This window comes from Calonectris borealis, chromosome 6 (assembly GCF_964195595.1).
Source record: "Calonectris borealis chromosome 6, bCalBor7.hap1.2, whole genome shotgun sequence".
NCBI classification, from domain to species: domain Eukaryota; kingdom Metazoa; phylum Chordata; class Aves; order Procellariiformes; family Procellariidae; genus Calonectris; species Calonectris borealis.
The window spans coordinates 14,664,080-14,687,815 of NC_134317.1; the positions used below are offsets into that span (position 1 = coordinate 14,664,080).

General features: G+C 40.1%; 1 protein-coding gene across 3 annotated transcripts in view; it reads right to left on the reverse strand.

Annotated features, from left to right (window-relative positions):
- The window catches only part of PTPN4 (protein tyrosine phosphatase non-receptor type 4), a 119,224-nt gene extending 98,668 nt beyond the window's left edge, over positions 1-20,556 (reverse strand). For 2 of the 3 annotated variants that reach the window (XR_012674062.1, XM_075152907.1), the window contains exon 1: positions 20,423-20,532. The gene's annotated coding sequence lies outside the window, so the exon portion shown is untranslated. Of the gene's footprint in view, positions 1-20,422 lie in introns of all 3 variants that reach the window. The other variant, XM_075152908.1, reaches the window with a different exon arrangement.
- Between the last annotated feature and the right edge of the window lie 3,180 nt (positions 20,557-23,736).

Below are 23,736 nucleotides of genomic sequence, written 5' to 3' on the forward strand. Positions count from 1 at the left end.
CCTGGCACTGCTAGCTAACGCAGCATTCCTGACCCACTCCTGAGTCTGGCCGCTCGTTTCCAGCCTTGCATCATCCTCTCCCTACTGCTGACATAGCCATTTGTACAGCCATATGGTAAACTGGAGCGGCGAATTAAGAAGCAACACAATTTTGGCAAAATTATTTTTCAGTCAGACCAATTCCCCACTATAGTTCACTGTGCAGCAGCGTAAGCACTACAGCAGGTGGCCATGAAGGGGGGAAGCTGTTTCTTTCATGGTCAAAACAAGGAAAATGGAGTAAAGGTATTAGCATCCAGCCGAGTGAAGATCATTCATTTTGGTAAAAGCAATTTCAAGAGAAGAATAAAAGAGTGGAAAATGCTGAAAAGGTGGGGGAAAATGCAAAGACAAATTCAAAACTGAAGTTTTGGATGGTGTATATACTGAATTTGGGGCAGAACACGACTGGAATCATGAATTGGTAAGTAGGAGAGGAATTTGGGAATGCTGATGGTAACGTAATTAACAGCTCCCAATATGAAGCACAACAAAGGCTAACCCACCGAATAGTTATCAGTGGTTCACTGTCAGAGCAGAATGTACCTAATAGTTTCTGCACCCGGTCTGTAGGAAAGGAATTTGGGGTAATAGCTAGAGTAATTGACGGGATTAAATTTTTTTCTTTTTTTTTTTTTTAAATGATGAAGTTGAAGTAGACACTTCTTGTGAAGAAAAAGTCTAAGGAAGTCAGCAAATTAAAAAGGGATGAAGAATGATGATAAATGGAATGGAAGGACATAAAGATGAAAAAACAGAGGGGCAATCACTTACAAGAAGAGACAACAGCATATTCTTCCTTGAAGCACCATAGACCAGAAATTTCATGTACCCTCCACCACTTCCACAGCTATTTATGGACTACCACAAAATAAGTCTGAATTTATTAAAAACCAAACTATACATCAAACCTAAGTTAACTTCCAAATGTCAGTGCTGAAATAATGGCATTCTTTTTATGTTTATCCAAACTGCCTTCTGTATATACCCAAAACTGTTGCATCATTTCTCTACTTACCTGCTACTGACCCCCCCTTAAAATCTCCTGTGTTATTTAGGTCCCTTTCACCACAGAATACACAAGGACTTGCATACAATACAGCAAACAATGACAAGGAAGAATAGTTGGGAAGAAACAAATGGCATGCGATTTGTTTTGTGGTGTCTGAATCATTACTTTGTATTTTGTTTCAGGAGGTGCCAGGGGAAATATTAAGACTATAGTGCTAACGCAGACAATGCTGGAAAGGTCAGGTTTCCCAAAACATTATGAAAATTCAGTGATTAAACGTAGCCAATGACATAATTGAAAGAGGTGATGGAGACTGACAGAAAACTGCTCTAAAAGGCTCCCTGTACTATTTCATCTGAAGGTGGTACAGTGTCTGGCGTATCAAAGAAAACGGAATGGTAGTTACCAATGCACACGTCAGAGAAGTTTTATGGAAGCTGTACTTAACTACAAAAAGGCTTGAACAGAACACAGACTCAAGTGCCAAGTCTGACCTAAAACCCTCTTTTTGCTTGTGCTTTACAGAGGTCTTCAGGAATACAAGGTGCTTTAATACAATCCATAACGAGCAAGACTCATCGTACTGTGTCTGTACTGGTAAAAGACTTGCACAGAACCTGCTATTTGCTGCACTTTCTCACTTCAAATTTATATACTCAGTAGGCGTACAAAAAAAATAATCTCCTTTTATCCAAGGATCTCAAAGAGTTTTACTGAGAAACAATATTTCTCATTTATAAAGGAGTAGAACGAGATGCAGAAAACTGAGTAATTTGCCTGTCATTACACAGTGAGTCAGTGGCAGCAGCCCACACTGGTCATACATCTCTTGCTGTTCTTATCAGGTACTGGCATTAGAATAAGGTCTTTTATAATAGTTACATGCCATATGTATTAGCAACATGATCCTCACAATTTCAAATTTATGCTTGTTCTTTCTTTTGCTATGAAAATGAACATTAAAGCTTATACAATGCACTCTATTCACAAGATAACACGCTAGTGGCTTCCTTTTGCAGTCCGGTACTTCATCGCCTGAAAGACACCAGAAATGCTTTTGGGTTTACCGTGAACATGTTAAAATACTTATATCTCCTACAGAATAAAAGTTATAGCCATCAGTACCTCCATGTTAAAACCAAACAAAACCAGGAAACTGATTTATAACCAGTTTGTATGTGGCTACACCAAGGAAGGTTCACTGTATACAGGACCTGTATCTTATACTTCTCCATGTTATTCATCACTGTCAGGATTACGAAGTTCTGGATCTTTAATCTGATCCAACGCGGCGCTCGGGTTCTTATCTGCAGCACGTGTTGTGCCAGTCCTTTTGATGCAGAATTTTTCTCCCCGTGGTATGCAAAGTGACTAGTGCAAGGGGGGGCGGGGAGAAGAACGATGATGACAGTACAAATGAACAAGGAACAGTAATACATAAACAAAAGATAAATTGTTAGAAGAAAGGTTAATTTATGCAAAGAAAAAATTTCCTCTAGTTAACAAGCAATCCTGAAATCCCACAGAACTTGGCATAAAGTCTGTGATCCCTTTAGCATATCATCTTTGGCACACAATCACACAAAGCAGCTCAGGAAAGACTGGATTTTATCTTCATCAATGACTTTGGCAGACCTTTCCAGAAAGACAGACTTTCCTGTTGTAATTGGTGCTGATACATTTTTCTACAATTAGTCTCTCTAGCAGAAACTTTCACTTAAGTTTCTTATTGCGTGTTCAGTTTTACTATTTGCCAGAATATTGCTGGAGTCTAGACTTTTAATTCACAATCATTTTTTCTTATCCTGCAGATGTCCAAGTCCAAATAGATAAACATATATTAAAAATAATCATTACCACTTTTGCCAATAAAAGACAAAGCATGGTATTCTGATGTATGAAAATACAAGAGACATTAAAGATGATGTGCTATGAAGAGTTTCATGCCAGTGCATCTAATATAATTGGTGTAAAACTTTCAGCTCAGGCAGTAGGGGGTGGGGTAGGCAAGGCCAAGTTGATTATGTAGTTGATGATACGTCTTCTCCTACCTGAAAATACTATGTAGCTGTACAGGGAGGGACTCCAAAGACCTATACCCATGCCCAGTTGTGGGTAAAGCAGAAAAGAAGCAGCAGCAGGAGGAAGAGATAAAGCAGGATCTGCTCCTTCCCTTCCAAACTTTTGTCATTATCAGCTGTTTCTAACAGTTACTTGAATGCAGCATCCTAGATCTTGACCTCTCCGTGCAATTGCTTCTGCTGCACCACGCTAGTCAAAAACCTGTCTGCTGACATCAGCAATGACCAACCACCTCTATCACACCCTGGCTACAGCAGGAGATCACAAGAAATACTGAGATGGTGGCACTGGAATTAGAAAGGCAAAGGCAATTAAAATGGATGAAACAATGTGCCTCTAGGAACCACTGCAGGCTCCCTACCGGTTTGGGGAGCTGCATCAGCTATACACATGCTCTTAAGTTTCTCTTCTCAACAGTAAGGGCCAAAACCTTTTTAAGTGAAAGATTTAACATATTAATATTACTGTTCAGAAAGGTTCTGATGTATGAACACAAGTCTTAAGATGTCAGTGAACGTATACATTCCTCTGAAAGGGCAAATAACATTTAGAATAATTCCATTAAAAAATATGCTTAGGAATCTGCGTAGCCATAGAGAACCTTGCTTCAGAGGGTTTATGGTGCTCAAGGGATGTATTACTGCTATAGTCAATGAGAAGAGTTGAGGGGACATAGTTTTAACTATGTGTGGCTGAGTTAACATCTTCTGGAAAATGACTACACCAGGCATCGGTGTAGGTCTTGGAACGGTAATTGCCACAGAAGAAAAATATTTATACACAGTAGCCAATGTTTAGTTTGGCATAGGGAAAGGAGTAATATTAAGATCCCTATACATTTTTAGCTGCACCTATCTATTAGACAGCTTAGTTAGCTTTAGGTTACAAGTTGTAAGATGCCTTTCAGATGGCAAATGAACTCTTCAAAACCATTTAACTTCCTTTCTAAAACAAACGCAGAGATTGACGTTGAAATAATACTTCAAATTTACTTTTTAGAAATTTACTTTTTTACTGTAAATGTTTAGGAGGTCAAGTCACAAAATTTTTTAACTATCACGTGAAATATATTCACTTCTTACCTGTTCTAATTTTATGTTCCATACATATTGATATTTTGTGCTTCCATCTATTTTGATAGTTGAAACATTTAAGATGCATAAAAGACTCCACAAAATCTTTTTCCTTGAGAAAGAAAAAATAGAAGATGCCTCCCCCAAAAGCTCAAGACAAATCACTTCAGATGTTCAGGTTTCGATTCAGTTTACTAGAAATCTAACACATCTTTTTCTTTCTCTCTCTTTTCTTCTTTCCTTCTCTAACATAATCCAAAACAGCACCCACTTATTCAACAGTAAGGCTGCCTTTATTTCACTTCAGAAGAGAATTCAACCGAAAATCAATTAGGCACTCAATAGGGAATAAGAACATCCACAAGAACAGTTTTGAAAAAACAATTTTGCTTGTTAGCAGAATTTTATTTTACAAGAAATTCCTATGTAGAGAAATCCTGTACATTTTTTTGTATTGTAATAGATCTGATCCAAGTAAGCTCAGATGAGACTAAACACAAACAGGAACAGAAATCCTAAAGGAAAGGCAATTCAGCATTTAACTAATATGCACAATACTTTATGAGAAATCCTGTCGGTATACAGAACATATATCTACTCCTCACAACTATTAAAATTACATCAATTGGTCAGAAACAAAGTTTTTTTCCCCCTTCTTATTTTTTTCCAAACATTAAAAAAAAAGCGTAACAGACTGATAATCTTATTGCAAATGCTGTAAATCTGAACTAGGACACAAATGTTAAGAGCATGCTGCAATTAGTTGTATTGCTACACTAGGCTATTTGACAGTCGGATCCAGATGTTGCTGTTGATCAGCCTTTTGTCTGTCCTAATAGGGCACTGAGTAGCAGCATTCTTTTTCAGAGAAACGGGGACAGAACTGGAATTTCTTTTATGACCTCAGCTGGTTTCAGCACAAATCTCCTGAAGTAAGAGGCCATTATTTCAGTTTGTTGCCATAAGCTCAGTAAATCAGGATATCTACCTGTAATATAGATTACTGTTAAAACTAAGTCTCTAATATTTATATTAAAATTGTAAATGTGTCTTATGAATTGGAATCCGATTTATGTAATTCCTTTTAAAAACTAAGACATTCCAAAACTCTCAAAGACTGCTTTTTGTTTCCAGGTGTATTCTCACACAAAAAGTAAAGAAAGTCTGGAAAAATATAGCACAAGAGAAACTGTCTAAACTTTTAAAAGATTTATATATTTCTTAGAAAATAGTTTTCTAAATACATTTTAAAAAATACACTCTATGTTCTGCAGACACTAATGAATTCAACCCTCTACCTTTTGTAAACTCGAGAAGTTTACAAAAAAACATGTAAAAATTCTGCATTGAAACTTTTTCTCCAACATATTCAGAGTCACCCTTAGTTGGTGCTTTGGGTGAAACTTAAGACATGCTACCCCCAATTCTTTTCTGTTACCCAAGCCAGTAATAAAAATCATTAGCCAATGCAGACTGGGTGCAGAAACTATTAGGTACATTCTGCTCTGACAGTGAACCACTGATAACTATTCGGTGGGTTAGCCTTGCTCATGCTTCATATTGGGAGCTGTTACTTACATTACCATCAGCATTCCCAAATTCCTCTCCTACTTACCAATTCATGATTCCTAAAACCAAAGAAATGTTCTTATGCCTTAAATACTTGTGTTATTAAATTGTATTGATTTTTTTAGTACTCAAATCTATGAGTTTATCTTATTTTCCTTACAGGATAATCCAGTCCTCTGAAATACTAAAAAATTTTCTGAGCTCTGTGTTATCTACAGCCTTTAATAAGAAGAGACATAATTCTTGCACCAAGGTTATTAATGAATGTAATGAGACAGGATTAATTTCAAGACTGATTTTTGAAGAGCATGACTAAATCTCTCTCCATCCTGTTAGTTGCTCTTACACAGTATAGCCGTTTGCAGTCTTCTCTTTGGTCAGCTTCTGATCCAATTTATGCTTTCTCTACTAATCCCAATAGCTTTCACAAGCCCTCATGGACACTGTATCCAGCCATTTACTGAAATTTAGATAAGATCTACTTCATTCCCAGTAACACAAGTGTAAATTTAGGAAAAAAAAAAATTCTTAAAGTGTCATTAGTGTCTTCAGAACACGTTAGAAAACTATTTTCTGAAAACATACATTTCTTTTATAAGTTTGGACAATTTCTATACTGTATCAAGCAGGCATAATCCACTGTAAAAACACGAAACTGCATACAAAGTGGTTATACACCAATTCTGCAGAAGAGGATCTTAGAAGGTAAGTGGGAAGGAAAGAGAATATTTTTAGTAGGTCATAAGATACAAACATAAACCAACTATGTCATGCTGTTATAGAGAGGGAATTCCTCATATGAGGAATGCTTAGTCAGGCACACAGCCCACGGGATAGATGAAGGTCCTCTCTCATGCTGCTCAGTATTGCAAAAGCTTAAATGGATTCATGTTTAAGCTTCTAAAAAAAAGACGTAGATCAATTAAGAACAAGCAAGAGACTGTTCCAGAACCAAGCAGTACCAAAACGAAATTCCTGAAAAAGCACAATAATGATAAAACAGAAAGAATTCAGATTGTTTCACCTGAGATTGCAAAAATTGTATGTATTACCGTTTTCAAGCACTTTGAAACACAATTTTTCCTCCATATATATCTGACAGAATGTTTATTAAGAACCTTAAAATGTAACACCAATTAGATATTAGATTTTTTTTTTCTTTTAAATGATACGGAGAGCAACAATCTCACAGACACACCACCCAGGCAGGAGAAGAAAGCACTTCTGGAAAAGGAATTACGAGTACAAAATACAGTAAATAAAGTGGTCATGAAAGAATTTAGTCCAAATTTAGGAATATATTTTTGTCTCTGAGGTAAATTTCTAACCACCTGTTCTACAAACAGGGTATAAGGAACCTCAACCAGTTTGAAACAACGTTCAATAAAAGGGATTACAGAGAATCATAGAATCATTAAGGTTGGAAAAGACCTCTAAGATCATCGAGTCCAACCATCAACCCAACACTACCATGGCCACTACACCATGTCCCTACGCGCCTCATCTACACGTCTTTTAAATACTTCCAGGGATGGAGACTCAACCACTTCCCTGGGCAGCCTGTTCCAAGGCTTGACCACTCTCTTCAGTAAAGAAATTTTTCCTGATGTCCAATCTAAACTTCCCTTGGCGCAACTTGAGGCCATTTCCTCTCGTCCTATCGCTAGTTACTTGGGAGAAGAGACCAACACCCACCTCGCTACAACCTCCTTCTAGGTAGTTGTAGAGCGCGATGAGGTCTCCCCTCAGCCTCCTCTTCTCCAGACTAAACAACCCCAGTTCCCTCAGCCGCTCCTCATAAGACTTGTGCTCCAGACCTTTCACCAGCTTCGTTGCCCTTCTCTGGACACACTCCAGCACCTCCATGTCCTTCTTGTAGTGAGGGGCCCAGAACTGAACACAGTATTCGAGGTGCGGCCTCACCAGTGCCGAGAATAGGGGGACGATCACCTCCCTACTCCTGCTGGACGTGATAGCGAGGAGCTACGAAACACAGTGTGCTGTATCAAGTAATAAAGTATTTGTTGCTCCATACCAATAATATATTTTAATACCTCCATGCTTCAGGTTTTCTGGCAACTACTTGCAAGAGCTGGGAAGACTGTTTCTTTCCCAGTCTTCCCCATCTCTCTTATCTGTTTCTTTTCTATTCTGCTTCTCCTTCCTGCATTCAAAACAAATTACAGATGTTTTTCTCCTTTCCACTGATACATTTGGGATTGGCTACATAAGCACAGCAGTGCAAGAGGGGATGGATAATACCCACAATGGTTTCAAGAAAAACATGAGGTGTCTGGTTTGTCTTGCTTACTGTCGTAAGCTGGGTTTCATAAAGAAGCAGAAGACCCACAAACCTAAAAATACAGAGGAATGCTTGCTTTCAGACAAATCTAAAAAGCCTTTTTTGCCCCTTAACAGAACGAAGTTTCCCTAACAAAACTATTATTTTTAGATGCCCATTATTTTTTCTTCCACTCTGGCTTATATACCAGTTAAATGCCAAGCACCTACAAGAACAGAGGAAGGGCCAGAGTGTATTTCAGGAAGAAAACCATGTTTAATAAACTTCAGACATTAGGCTTACAAACTGTACCAGCAACGTTCCATTATCCTTTTTCTATGAATGCTGAACAGCCAGGGAAATTAAAAGAAGCTTCATGTTGCAGTGACAAAAGTAACATAGGTTTTGGTGTACCTATCAGTCAGTTGAAATGCAGACATTCGCATACTAACTTTGTGGATGCTTGAATGACATAAGTGTCAAGATGAAAGCAGCTGACTCAAATGCAATCTGAATTAGACAGAAGTGGTAAAAGGAAATGGGGAAGAACTTTGAGGAACCAACAGAAGGTCCGACTTCACTTCCTTTATCATTTTTTTAAGATAACACCATGACAGCAATCAAATCCTAAATGCATATCATGCCAAGTAACAACAACATTGAACAGAATGGAACTGCAGTTATGACATTGTCTGTGTTACTAGTCTTGCCCCTCACCATGCTCTACCTTGCCTCTCTTCTCCCTAATCACCATTAAAACCTTTCTCAAGGTGCAGCGTAAGTTTCACCTGCATAGTCTTTCCACTCCAAAAGTTAGGAGAGGGAAGGACTAGACAGGCGATTCTTCCCTACCTCTCCACCTAACTGAAATGTTTCTCAAGTGCCAAAAGACACATCCACCACCACCACCTGCTCATACAACAAGGTAGATGAGGATGGGACTGCTGGTCTGCACCTTAAGGTAATTGGAGGGGTGGGTGGCAAGCCCCAGCACCAGTTGGTTCACAAGATGAAATTCCACAAAGCAGTTGCTAACACCACCTCATCCTGCTCACCCAGAACCAGACGGGCTTGTGAGGAGGAATTAGGAGATTGGGAGGGTGGGGGAAGGCTATTGCCATCTAAAAGCCCCTGCTGGTAACCTGGCTTTGTTTTTCAAACTATCAGCAACAGTGAAAAACAAAACATTAATGCAGAAAAATCCATTAATCTATAAGTACCCTCCTGACAACAAACAAAACTCTGTTTCCTTCTGGATGTGCTTTCCACCCAAGGTGATAACACTGTACTATTACCTGATGGAAACTGCACGCAAGAGCTGCCCAAAAGCCCCAGCACTCAAGAGGTCCATTTACAAGTCAGTACGCACTACTGAACGCAGAGTGCTGTATTTCATATCACATCATCTTCAGGCTGTTTCAAAAGAAAAGAAGCTTCAATTTTCTAAAGCTTCTAGTGTGCTCAAACAACCTCCTTCAAGACCATCTCACTTTCTATAACCCATCTAAAAACTTCAGGATCAAAAAGATTGTTCCAGCTTATGTGGCCTGAGGTGTAATGCGAATACTAAAGGCTGGAAGTACTTCCAAGACTACCCTGTGCTATCGCAGGTTGGTTACTTCTGTGGTGCTTATACTCAGGAAATGGAGTGTTTCGGAGGAGAGGATATGCTTTACATTGTATGAGTTGAACAGACAAAAATTAACCCAACAACTCCATTCTTCAAAGATTTCTTTTCTATTTTCATTACAACACAGGAATAGGAGACTATGCTTAACATTTGGTTGATCTTTGAGGAGAAGTCCACCAGTGAATATTTCACTGACAATCTTTGCACAGAGCTGAACATGCAAATTAACATGAATAGAGCTTCACAGAAAAGATAAAAATTACACTGTTTTGGAACGCTGAATGTAAATACATCATTTTCAAATGAAACTGTCAAACATCTTGTTGTGGTGGTAAAAACCAAATCACTATGCAAAATGATAATACAAGAAAAGTCAATTGTATGTTTCTAATAATAAATGCTCTTGTGGCTTTTGAAGTCACAAAAAACTCTTGGCTGAATTGAAGCATTGATTTCTGTAGTTATTTATGTGCAGTTCCTATTAGAATTCTATTGAATTCCTTGAATGGTGAATAGAAGTGCTTTTGAAAACACACACAAAAACTGTTAAACAAGGGACAAAATAAATGGAAAGCCGAGCATTGCCAAAAAAGTTTCAAAAAGTCAACAGAACATTTCAACATTTTTTTTTGAAGTGCAAGCATGGACAACACTGTTTGGCAGAAATTATTAAGTCTAATACAAAAACAATATACAAAATACATTTCCCTATCACTCCTGAAGAGGAAGCATGAACATTGGTATTTGCTTCTCAAATATTATTTCAAAAAAATCTTGGGATACTCTTCAAATATGTTCTATAGTAAAACATGGATTTATTGTTACAGAATTTTAAAATGTATCACTCCATTCTTTTGTCCACTATACACCAATATGAAGATATTTTATTTAGCATGTGTACAGATATATCTGAAGTGTACAATATACGTTAATTACATTATGGACGCTAAACAGATACACTTCTGAAAAGCTAACTCCCTACTAATTTTAGGCTTGACATTAGTTAATACAGTTATTAGGAATACATATATTATAAAACATTCTTCGCAAGTGCTGGAAGTGCATTGAAGGCTTGAGATCTGGGTCCCTAATGCCCTCGTTCATAGGCATTCATTCATTTTTATGCCATTCAAAATATGCTTTAAAGCATTTGCAAGGCAACTGGATATCCCACCAACACTGTAAGGAGATGAGTCTGTTATGGGACAAGGAATCCTACCTCAACATCAGAAATGTTAGGCCTTCAAAGCACAATTTGTTTTCTATTAATTGTACTCAGCAAAGCCCATTTCTGTACTTTGGAAGCCTCAACAAAAATAACGCTAATTCATTTTAGTAATAATTAGTCAACATTTTTTTTTTTATTTTTACTTAGACACAAAGAATTATTATAAATGCAATAAATGGCCACTAGGAAAGGCATCTCTTCCTTTTTAGAGTTTTGCTTTTAAGTCTGACAATGGATTATGTTTTAATGTTAAATGTTATGAAAATAAGGATATTCATACATTGCCAAAAGAAAAAGTTTTACTGTGGCTTTTTCTGAGTACTAATTATAGTCATTTAAGTCCAGAGAGCAGATTTTTAGAACGTGGCTTTCTGTTTACAGCAGAAAAATAATAGCATTAAGAAGTTTACCTTCAGAACTTCTGTGTCAGCCTATCTTTATTTTCACTGAAGACCACATCTGTGTTCTCATAAACTTAGAGTGGAAAATAATAAACACTTCCAAAAAAAATCTCATCATAGAATGCTCTTCTCTTTAACGACTTAAGTAGTCAGTGACCTACTCTGAAGCAACTTAAAATTATTATAATAGCACTACTTGGTACACATAAGGATTCATTTTTTCTATTTTTCCCATTTACTGGTAGCACAGTAATTCTGCTGAACTATGGCAACTCTTTCAGTTTTGGGGAATCCAGTGCCAATTTGCAGTTATACATTTTTCTCCCTAACATGATGGCGTGCTTTGCTATCACACACTGCCCTCAGACAAGGGATGGATCCCTGGTGATATAACACATCCCAGCTTATTGTACACAACTGCTAGAGCACACACAATTGTCACGGCACACCAGGTGCAGCAGAATGCAAAACATATTCACAATGAATATGAAAGACTTAAGTGGAAAATGCCTTTTGCAGATACCAGAGTAACTACAATCATTTCCCAGAACAGTTAGAACTAATATGTTTGTCTGGAAGATATAGGAAAAAAAAATACTGTAAAGAGGTAGATTGAAAAATGCTTACATCAAGGTAACTCAGAAATAGAAACCAGAGATTTGACAAAGTAGCTTTATTGGCAACATAAGTTCTATTCAAAGGTGGCTAAATGTTAGCTGAAGTTTCAGATGTTAATCAGGTTTCTCTTTCAAGCTATTCTCATATACATTTCATTGGTATAATTCCTACAAAGCACTTTTATTTCTATTTTCTCAGGACTGTGTACGTATTTTCAATGCCAAAGAAGTTACTATCTACAACACCCTTATTGAGAGAGCGATGCTTTTAATGAAAATCCTGCTGCAGAAAACATCTAGCATTAGTGAGCTGCACATATAGCTTTCCTGTAAAAGGAGGGAGAACATATGTAACGGGGAGGGGGGGCAGCACCAGGATCATAAAAAGGAGGCAATGCCTCTGCTGGTAACTACAACCGAGTCTTTTAATTGCTTACTTCAGTTTTATTAAATAGCTTACAGCTATCTAGAGAATTTCTAATCTTTCATTTAATTAATCTCAAGAATGAAGTTCTCCTGTAGGAATTTCCTCTTAGAGGACTTTTTGTCAGATGTTAATTTTCAGTCTATTTTCTATTCTTCTACAGAGGAATTCTATTGTAAGTGTAACTGTGTATATCCTTAGTGGTTACCCATGCCTCATTTTCTTATTGTATCTCTCTCAGCCTTTTAAGTGTCATGTTTTTGAAAGCAGAGATATTTTAATCAATATATTTATTACATCTATTATTCAATTCAGTAAAATTTACTTAACTATTGCAAAATTTGAAAATAATCCAGTTTTTGCAAGCACAGGGACTGTGAAAAGTCAAAAATGGCTTTACAAAAATAACCCAGAGAGCATCCACCGCATTCTGCCTCTCCCCAGACACATTCACACCAAGCCACTTCCCCCAGCAGATCTAAGAGCTGTAGAACAAAGGACTCAAATCTATACTAGGAGCTAAGGGAAAAAGACAGTATCACCAATACCTTAAGTCTCTAAAGTAATAGCAAATCTATTAAGTGAAAGTGCCAAAAAATTTGTAAGCAGATCACACCACACAGGAAAGCAAAGCAAAAAATACTAAGTTTTCCTGGCAAAGATCTCCAAAATGAAATTATTTCCTTAGTCCAAAATATGAATACCTGAAAGTTTAAAAAGTTCAAGCCACTTCCAAACTGAGTGGTTTATGAATTTGACTTATATGGTATATTTTAATATAGTGTAAAATGAAAATAGAAGCAAAATATTCATTAGTGACAGGTTAAAAAAGTAAAATAAAAAGTAAAAAAATTCTCACCACCATTAATGTTCTGTCCTTCCTTAGCTAGTTGCACATATAGCGAACTTGAGAAGAGATGCTAGAGGCGCGACTAGAAGCAACTGTATTAGCCCTATACTGAAAGATCTAAATCAGTTGTCTAACTCAAGCTCACAGAAAACAAGTGAGCCAAAAAATATTCAAGTAATTTGGAGGTATGACCCCATAATATAGCCGACCGATCTATTTGTTCCATTGTAATGCCACTTCTGTATTTCAGTTTCCCCTCCTGTGGTTGTGTGTACCACAGTTTTTTCAGAAGCTTCCCATGAGGTCATGAGATTTGCTGATATTAAACAAAAAAAACATATTCACTTTTCCTTTTTAATTATATTTTCCAAAACCTTATACTTTTTATAATCACTGCATGGCAGCTGTCCTTTTCCTCTTTCCCCTCTTCTCCGTCCAGACTTAGACAAAGGTGATATATCCCTTCAGTTTTAAAGGGGCAGCCACATTTTAATCTTTCAAACCCCTTTTTCATAGACATTACATCTGGAAAGGTCCTTCCGAACATTAGATTTAAAGAGATCAGCTCCACGGAAAGCAGGTGCATTCACACGAGCTAACAGAATGCAGTATCTTCTTACAGAGTAAACACGCAAGCCTAAAACATAGTAAGTAGGGAATTACTTGCAGATTAGGATTTCCAACACTCACCCATAGCCTCATTTGCACTCAAGTACTAAAAACAGACTGTGGCATCAATCGTAACAGCAGCCTGCCTCCCAAAAAAAGCCAAGAACCATTTCCAAGGAAAGTCTTAATAGCAGTTCACAGTTTGGAGGTTACAGGCCACAGTGATTTAAAACTCAAATGTCAAGTTCTATAAAATTTTATTTTTAAGAAGTCAAACTAATTGGTACATGTCCCTTCTCCTGAAGTATATCTTTTCTAAATAGGGGCACTATATAAACTCAGTAAAACATTTTAAGAACAGTACTGAGACGATATGCAGTTTAAAGACACAATACAAAGCTGGCATATGCAGTGCACATACACAGTCCATATGGGAAAAAAACCTTACAATGCAACACATTGCTGGTCATCAGCACTGGTCATCTTTAACCCTATTCACACATCAAAAGACAAAAATATATCTCGCTATTTTTCAGATGACACTAAAAGCTTGTTGCAAGTATCAAGACAGACATGCAAAGGGACATATGCTAATTTTAACTCTCTCCAAAGCCAATTTTTCATGGAAAGACTGCAGGTTTTTTCCCCAAAACATTTCTGAAATCACTGACAAGGTTAGTGGGAAAAAAAACCAAACCCATAGTTTTACTATGTGATTTTCCTCCTAAATTGTTTTGTCTTGTCTTTTTTTTTAAGCAAAGGCATTGAGTCCCAGCTGTAAGTCCTGGGGAGCATCTTGTCTGTCCCAAGAGAGATACATCCCATTTTTGATTTTTTTTTTTTGTTCAAATCAGTTATGATAAGAGCTTTAAGTTACAATGAACAGGTTTCTCAACTTACAACTATGTGACATGGCTTAGGAAAATATAAGGCAAAGCATCATCAAGAAATTCATCTCTTCATCCAGACAAAACTATGCTAACCTGGGAGTTCAGAGAGCATTAATAGCAATAACTGTTCTTCCACTGACTATATTTCTGTGTGCTCTTATTGAAAAGCTGGTCATTTCTCTATCTATGTAAAGGTCAGAGGAATTAACATTTCTATTTCTATTCAAGGCTGAACTAACTATGAAGTTAGTTCAGCATTGCATCTCTACTGGCACAGACAAGAGGGAGCACAAGTTTCTGGTATGTCATACTTGAATCTCTTCTTTTAAAAACACAGCTTTTCAGTGTATCAAATCCACTTGCTTGACTCTTTTGCAAATACCACCTTCCACTGCGAAAAGAAAACCCAGGAATCTTGCTTGTTAACCTTCTTCCAAGACAAAGTGTGTAAGCACATCTCAGACAAAGGAGCCATAGCAGGCTCTTATCTTTTACCCGCTGCTGCTTTGGTTTACATGGAGAGCTATCTGCTGCAGATACAGTTTCAATTTCTGGTTTTAAACCTGACTGATGCCATAAAAAAAAAAAAACAAACTGAAAAAATGGTAAGACTTATCTAAGAATAATTTTCTCATCTGAGAAAACATTTTTATGTAACTTTCATTGCACTCAATAGACACTTAGTTTCAGTACGGTACTGATACAATTTGTTTCTCATTTCTGTCTTTTGCAACAGACACAGAACTTTGGGTGTTTGGTTGGTGGTTTGTTTTTATTTTTTTTTAGGGCAGAGACATGACAGTACACAAATGCAATAAACTGGCCAAAGGACTCAGGAAAAGCTGAAGTACACTCAACTGTCTTAAAAGTTAGTATCTTTTTAGAGACAAAATAAGTGAGGATCATTTGTTTAACCCAAACACAGTTAACAACATGAAACCAAATCAATTTATATTGTTACTCCTAACAAACACCAAAAAAGAGCTTACATTTAAATGAATTTTTTAAATTAGTTTATGAAAACTATCAAAAAAAATAGCAAAATTACATGCAACTAAGGCCTCCAGACTGGAACATCATCCCCCAAAAAGCATCACTTAGAACAATGTTTTCAGCATTTAATACCAGATATTTCACGATTTTTAATTTAAAGTATAAATCCCAGATTGATAAGAGAACTGAATACATCCTCTTTCAATCTAATCTACACCATTCTAATTAAAAAAATCCAAGTATGAGAATGTTAATCTCTAGCAGCACTACATTTGAATTTCATTTGAAGATTTGGGCTTTTGGTCATGCAGAATAATTCAGTCATTATTCTCTCAGCTAGTTACCCTGCAGAAGATAGGAATGGCCAGAAAGGCAATGTAAGAACACAGATGCCATAGGAAGTAGATTATCATTTTTTTTTCCTCTTAAATCTGTTGGATGGCCTGAAAACTCTTAACTGGCAACTGCACTTCATTCCCCAATCAGTGAAAATATTTCTCAGAGCATTCTTCACTACAGAACATAAGCACTCATAATTAAAAGACTGTTTATTTTTAAATTAATATTAGCCATTTCCCCCTTCCTCATGTAACTGTAGAGATGGCAGTATCTCATAAGCCACGCAAATGGAATTACATTTATCATCCAACAGTCGCCTTATAACTTGTCCAAGAAGTAATTGCAGTGTGAGACAAAGAGTGTGCCAAGAGAGGTCTAATTGCATCACCCTCCCAAGTCTTTTTTGAAGGTGCATAAGCTGAGAAAGGAGAGGCTGGTTCAATTCTCACATCTCAAACAAAAACTCATCTAATTGTGCTCGTCTGATCTACCTGAGTAACTATGTGACTATCGGCTGTGACATTCTGTAGCATGTACCAGAACACCATGTGTACAATCAGCACAGACTTTAATATGCTGTAACACAGATCACCATAAAAAGACCATATTCTTGTAACCTACATCTGGACATCTAATTCTGGTATGTCGACACATCAATAAAACTTCTGTGAACACAATATCTGCTGTAAACTTGAAGTAATTTATTTTGTAAGTGACAAATAGCAATAGTTTTCTAATAATTCTGAAGAATTTTTAGTATGTACCTGCAGATATGTAATTCTATGACATATCAGAGAAAAATTCCACAAAATTGCAAAATTTTAGAAATTAAAGGCTTTCAAAAGCCTACATAAAACTTTTTTGTGCTAATTCAGTGGATTACAAGTCCTCAAGGAAAAACAGCCTCTGTTCCCAAACAAGCATAAATGAACAGCTGGCCCAGATGGCAAAGACCTGCTGTTGTATTACCAGGCCACTGTTCAGCTCTTTTGGTTTTGTCTCCTGCTCAGGCCACTCTCCCCTCCCCTTTTTCTTCCACCTTCACAGTTCCTTCTTTCCACTACAAACAATCCCATATTATATGCACACACAAACCACTTTTACAGCTGTTTAGGCTGGAGCACAATAGAACCCATGAGAATTTTGTCTGGCCATTTTATGAAAAGTGACAGCACCAGAGTGAAAGTGTGGGGTTTTTTTTTTAAAAAAAAAAAGCACAGTCAACCATCTGCTGAAAGATTCTCTTGTTTGACCATTTTTATAATTGGTGAGAATGGAAGCGAGGTGACACAAAAACAGGATGTGAAGGCATGGGATTCATGTGATCTTGTACCAAATTTAAACCGAAACTGGGGGGGGGAGGGCAGGGAGGGACAAGGCAGAATCATGATCTATCAGAGGATCTAACTAATGGTAGTATGAAGACCTAAGACGACAGACTACAGAAACATGCTATTTATCAATTTAAGAAAAATAATCTAACATTGACTTCACCAACAAAAACGCATGCACATGCCTACTATTTGTTTTAATTAAGTTTTGATCAGCTGAAAAGTTAAAACAGCGTTTTTAATCCACCATAATTTTCAGAAGACGTTTAACCCAACCCATTTACCTCGTCCAAAGGTCTAAACTGCCACGAGCAAGCCATTCTGTCTTTGTTTCCCACGCACAGGTTAGTTTACGGGATTAAGTGAACCATCCCAAGTATCTTCCCCTCCAGTAAATTCAAACTTGTAACTTCCACTCAGTCTCCAGAACATGCTTGTAGAGTACGCATTCCACTTTTTATACGTGAGCATAAATCAATGCACAAAACTTCCACGTACATTCAACAAAACATTCATAAAATAAACCACCAAGGATAACAAGACTCTAGTGAGATAACAAGACCCCCCCAAATGCTGATCAGGAACTTTCAGCACCGCTAAGTTACAATATGAAAGCAATTTCCAAAAAAAAAACCACACACCTCTTTTTCACAAAATAATCACATCACACACTATTGTACTCGGCTGTTACTCTGGACACCAACCCTGCAGCTCTTTGCACACGCAGAAGCCTATATGACATGCCACACAAACACAAAGGTTAACAACAAAACATAAAAAACATTCACATGCAGCAAATGCTCATGATAAACATCGGCCTAGCGTCTACGGAATGAATGTTTGAGCTCCAATTCCTGCAGCAAGTTTTGTGTAGGTGGATCCCTCTGCCCAAACTGGGGTCACTGCAGGATCAGAGCCAAAATGATGTACCCTGGGTATTAACTTACCATATATTCCAAATATGCTAATAGCAATGACATGTAAATAGTACTACATTAACTCTGTTCATTAATGGAGAGCTCATCCACTCCATAGAGCAATTAGCATTACTTCTAAGATTACAGGATTTTGCTTTTATTCATGTTTTACAAATTCAGCTACTAATAATAAATTAATTCTAGTCACAGAAAAACTGTATCGGCTTAACTTTCCTGCTGCTACACTTCAGTATACCCAACCCTGAAAGTATTTTTAGCAAGGGTGTTCAATCAATACTGCTATGTACAACCTAAATTAGACATTAGCAGGACAACAGAATTGTAAAGCATGGCAACAAACAATACATTTCATGGAAAATTTTACTGAACAAGAAATAAACATCAAACTAAACCCTAAGGAAGTGAACCTGATTCCAAACAAACTTAACTGCAAACATAAGGAAAATGTACCAAAAGGTAAAATATTAATACATTTCTGCTTTTGAGGAAAACACATTTGTATTTCAATGTTTAATCTAACTTAAAAAAACTACAAATAAAAATACGAACATAACCTAAAAATATACAGAAACTGTAATGACAACAAAATTATCCCAAAAAATCAGACCAACAGTTATATTTCTGAGTTTATAAAGCATAAAAGTGCCTGGGAAACATATAGACACATGCACATATTTGTAAGCTTATCACCCAGAATCATATTTTATCAACATGGTGCAAGCCAGAGTCATGCCAATATGTAAAAACAACTTTTTAGGTCAATGAAGCAAGAAATCCATTGTCAAGAAAATGGCATCCATAAGATTACGATACTGAATATTTTATGTTTAGGCAATGAACTGGAAAACTTTCCTACAATATACATATCTAATAAGAAAATGGTTTTACCAATGCTAATCTAACTCATTCTTGTATTCCCGCAACGCACATTTACGATGTGACGAGCTCATAAATGTCTGCATGTGTGTGAACACACCAGTGGCTCCCAACATTACAGGGCAGTTATTTGCCAATAACAAGCAGGCAAACATGTGCACTCACAAAAACCCCTTACCATTCAATACAGAGTTTAGCTCAGGGCAAGAGAAATGCCCCGTGGGTGAGAAAATGTATGTGCATACTGTAGTCTAACAATTATTCTTCAGCTGAGATCCATTAGCACTTCTGTAATACACAAATCACATAAATATTTTCTATCTCACAGTTAAAAAAAATATAACAGCTTGGCCACGTTGAGTCCTGGAAGGGTATAAGTAGCAGCATAAAGTTCATTCATGTATATTTTACATCTGAACGACATATTCTTTGAATAGGCAAGTGGTGGGAACATTTCACCTACACTGGCAGCTACCTAGTTTTAGCAACTAGCTCTTGGAGATTTTTGAAAGGAAAAAGACGTTATTCCTCTTCCAGCTGGTGCTGCAACAGTATATACCAGTTAACCCGTCACCAGGTACACCGAAAGCCTCTGTCGCATATAGACACACGCGATTATACAAGCCTTCTGCTGGAGGGAGATACTAAAAATGTACCAGAGGAATGCAACGACAGCACTCAAACCCATTTTCCCTGCCCATAACCAGGGCAACGTGCACATGTGCCTAGAAAGCACAGGAACGCAAACTTTCGTATTAAACACGCAAAAAAGAAATCCGTTTCAGGCGTTCAGCTGAGCTTACCACATTTTACAGACCCCAAACCGCCCCCGCCCTGCCCCCGCCGCCCTCCTTCCCCCGAAGACTGTTTACGAGCCCCCTCCGCGGGCCGGCGGCCGGTTTCACACAACCCCCCCGCCAAACCCTTCGCCAGAGCGGAGCTGGATCTCCTTTCTTTTCGTCGGGGGGAACAGAAGGGGCACCCACACACATGCCCCTCCACCAAAAGGGCTCTCGGCAAAGCCGCGCTCCGCCAGCAGCGACCTGTGCGCGAAGTTGCGGGGAGGGGAAGCGGGGCTGAGGGGGAGCGGGGCTGAGGGGGAGCGGCGGCGCCTCGGCCCCCACAGCCGGCGGGGGGACCGGGGGGGTGTCACAGCACAGGAATGCGGCGCGCAGCCCCCCCCACCGCCGCCCCTCTCCCTCCCCAGCACGGAGACCGAGCGCCCCGGCGGCCGCCTTACCTTCATATAACAGCCACGTCCTTCCAGATGGAGCGGGGAGCGGGGACGGCGGAGGGAAGAGGCGCGGGGGCTGCGCTCGCCGCTGCCGCCCCGCGACCCCCCGCGCGCGCACGGGCACGCGCCGCAGGCGCTCGGGCACGCGCTGGGGCACGCGCGCGCGCAGCACCGCGCCGCGCAGCGCCGCACCGCACCCCCGCGGGCGGGAGCGCCGCTCGCTGCCTTCAGTTCCCCCGCAGCGACTCCCCGAGCCGCAGCCTCGGGAGCAGCGGCAGCAGCCGCTCCGCGCCCAGCCGCAGCGGCGAGGACCACATCGTACTGGGGCGGCTGGGCCGAGGGACCGGGAGGGGGAGGAGGGGGAAGAGCTGGGGGAGGAAGGGATAGGGAAGCCCGGGGGGGGGGAAGGCGGCGGACCCCCCCCCTCCGGCCTCTCCTTGCCCTCTCTCCTCACTGCAACCGGCCGGAGGGGGCGGCGAGGCGGGAGCCGGGGCGCAGCCAGGCAGGGGCAAGGCAGCGCGGCGGCGGCGGGCGGGTGCCGCGCGGGCCGGGGCTCCCCTTCACGGGGCACGGCGCCGCCTTACACACACCGGCAGCCGCCTCGGGCGCAGCCCCGGCCGGGAGGCAGAGGGGACCAGGGAGGAGAACGGCGGCGGGGCTCTGCAGAGGCGCCCTCTCTGCCGGTGAGCGAGCGTCTGTGGGGGAGAAGGTGGGAGGAACAGCAGCCTCCTCCCCTCATAGCCGCCCTCCCGCCTCATACGGGCAGCACTGGCAGCATAGCAACCAACATGGCGGCTGCGCAGTCACCCGGTGGCGGGCGGGCGAGGGGGAGACGGGAGCCAGCTCCCGAAAACTCGCGAGAGTCGAGAGGGAAGTGGGCGGTGTCCTCCCCTTGGCATTGGCCCCGTCGCTTGTCCGTAAAAGGGAGAAGGCAGGGCTGAGAGTCCTTGCCGCGGCGTGATTGGGTGGGTCTATCATCAATTAAGGGGGGCGGTCCGTCCGTGAGCGTGGATTGGCTACCTTGGCCGTCAGTCACGGCTGAGCGCCGCTCAGTGCGCAGCGGCGGGCAGCTCTCCCCTCCATCGGGGTTTGGGGCGGCCCCGGGCTGGTCTGGCCCCCACTCCCCTTACGAGACGTTAACCCAAAACACCGCGGACAGCGAGGCCCGGGAAGAGCGGGGATCCCCCCTCTTCAGAAATGGGGCTGTGGAAAGGCGGGGTGTAACCGCAGCCTTCGGTAATCTGTGCTAGTGCCCCTGAGGTGGGTAGTGTGGGAGAGGTGAAGCCCCTCTGCGCCCTCAGGTGCAGCCTGGGGACCCTCCTGTCGGGGTGCTCAGGGTCGGAGCCTCCCTGGAGGGCAGGCCCAGGGACACAGCGGGAGAACAGCCATGGCCGGGGGGCTGGCAGGGACACAGAAGTGTGAGGAGAGAGCAGAACTGAGGGAAGCATTTAACAAGGGCAGTGAGCTATTGCTCACTTGAACAGTAGCAATAATGTGCTTCAGCGACGTGCAGCTAACTGGTGCCTCTCGATTTCATGGGGCTTGCAAGCAGTTCGAGTGCAACTGCCAGACCAGGGCAATGTCACTGAAATGGCAGCAAGTCTGCATTGACATCAGGGCTGCCGGGTAGTCAAAATCCCTACCGTGGGAGGAAATGAGGCAGAGAGAGGGAATGGGGCTGTCTTAATGGGGTAACCCTCGGTCTTGGCCACATGTCCACCAAGCCTCACCCTGCAAATGTCCTAGAGAGTTATTTCTGCCTGTGAGTCCTTGCCAGAGTTCTCCAAGGTCTGAGGCATGTTGTGCCTCTTGGCCACATAAAGATTTTCATATGTGGTCCATGGGAAGGTTGGCTTTGTAGGAGAGTTTAACACAACTCAGTGCTTTCAAGTATTTATACTATGTGTGAAAGGGTTTGGTTAAAAATGTCTTTAATGTCCATTTATTAAAATACAACCTCTCACAACGACCTCTTTATCAAATAACAGACACATAGAATATATGGCTGGGAATGAGTTCTTGGAGTTCACAATTAAATTCCTAACCATAGCAAGATGCAGAATAATACTAAAGGAGTTTGCATGTACTCTTCTAATTAGGAAGCTTTCTAAAATCTCATTCGATGTTTGGAAACCCTCTGTACGTTTCCAGCCTAATTGTTCTTGTGCCAATTTTGTTCTTTTGCTTAAATAGCCCTTCCCTCTTAGCAGTGTTTAGCCCAATTATTTTTTAGAAAGCAGACATACCCCCTTCATTTTACTAGGCTAAATAGTCCAAGCTCTTTTAGCCTTCTCTCCCGTTTCCTGAGTGAGTATTAGGACACACAGGATTCTCCAGTTGTCTCATCTTCTTTCAGGACTAAGTTGAATCAGTGGTAGGAAGACTGAATTTGGGGAAGGCAGTCAAGCAGGAATTTTAGATAATGCACAATCTCTGGAGCACTTTTAAATAATAGACTTTTTAATGATTATGACTAGAAAACACTCATAAATTGCTGTTTTTAAACTTTATTAATGAAATTCTATAAATAAGATGACAAAGTTTGAAATGTGAATGTTTCTCCTGGAATAAACAATTCCTAGGCTGATTTCATAAAGCCCCAAAATAACACACGCAGCATCAGTAAAGCCATTCCTTATTGTGTCCACGTTGCTCCAGGTCTTCTCGAACATTTCCATAGTTGTATTGACAAACTGACTGCGGTGCATCTAGAGACATTCAATAACTGCATTCTGCATTTCTGAACTACTGCCAGCCTCTCGAGCGGTGGACAAGATACATTCTTCTGTGGGTTAAAGGGATCCTTAGCTGCAGAGTTGTCTTGGTTTCCTGATAATTCTCTTTGAGATCATGGCAAATTTATTCACAAATTGCATAGATACATTTTAATCCATTTGCACATAAGCTTCAAAGTCTGCCTCTCGCATTTTCATATAATTTTCATTGCTTGTGCCTGGTTTATGTCAAACATACAGTTATGTTCAATTTGAGAATAACAATAATTAATACATTACTTTATACAGAGTGTGTAATAGAGAAGCAATCCAAACCACTCAATATGACTGTACAACTAAACAACATTTGTTTGGCAAATGTAATGTTAAGCTGTTATGAAAGGATATGTTTTGCTAATCTAACATAAAATCGGTGACACGTACAGATATTAAAGGATGGACGTTCCAAAGTTATTTCCTCGCAATAGATTATTATTCCTATAATTCGTTGTTTACAGAAGGCTTGATTCAAAGCCCTAAATAAAGGGGTGATTTCCACCATGTGCAAAGTACTTCAGGTCAGGCCTACACTGCAAGAGCGCTAAA